Source organism: Pipistrellus hanaki (genome assembly GCF_964339955.1).
Source record: "Pipistrellus hanaki genome assembly, chromosome: 12".
Taxonomy (NCBI): Eukaryota; Metazoa; Chordata; class Mammalia; order Chiroptera; family Vespertilionidae; genus Pipistrellus; species Pipistrellus hanaki.
The window spans coordinates 13,675,294-13,675,788 of NC_140514.1; positions in this window are offsets into that span (position 1 = coordinate 13,675,294).

A 495-nucleotide genomic window follows, 5' to 3' on the forward strand; every position below is an offset into this window, starting at 1 on the left:
CTTGAAGGGTTCCAAAACCTAGGAATACGTTTTTAAAGAGATCCAATTAAAGAGAATCAGAAAATACAGTTAATGCTATTGGGTGTGTGTGTGTGTGTGTGTGTGTGTGTGTGAGGAAAGTGCTTAGACAACTAAAATTTCTTCCAGTTCTGGAGGCTAGAGCAGGTTTTGGCCTCTTGAGACCTCTCTCCTTGGCCAGTAGATGGCGGTCTTACGCCCGTGTCCCAATGTCTTCTTAAAAGGATAACCGTCAGACTGGATTAACGCCCATTCCAAGGACTTCATTTTTAATTTAGGTACCTCTTTAAAAATCCTATCTCCAAATCCTGTCCTATTGTGCGGTACAGAGGCATCGATTTCAACACATGAATTCTGGAGGGATGAATTAAGCCTTTAAACACCCCGCTACCCTGACACCTGTTTCAGCAGTGGCCTTTTACCCTTTGGGGGGAGGGTAAAATACAAAGTTAACTAAACGTCGATTCTTAACTATTA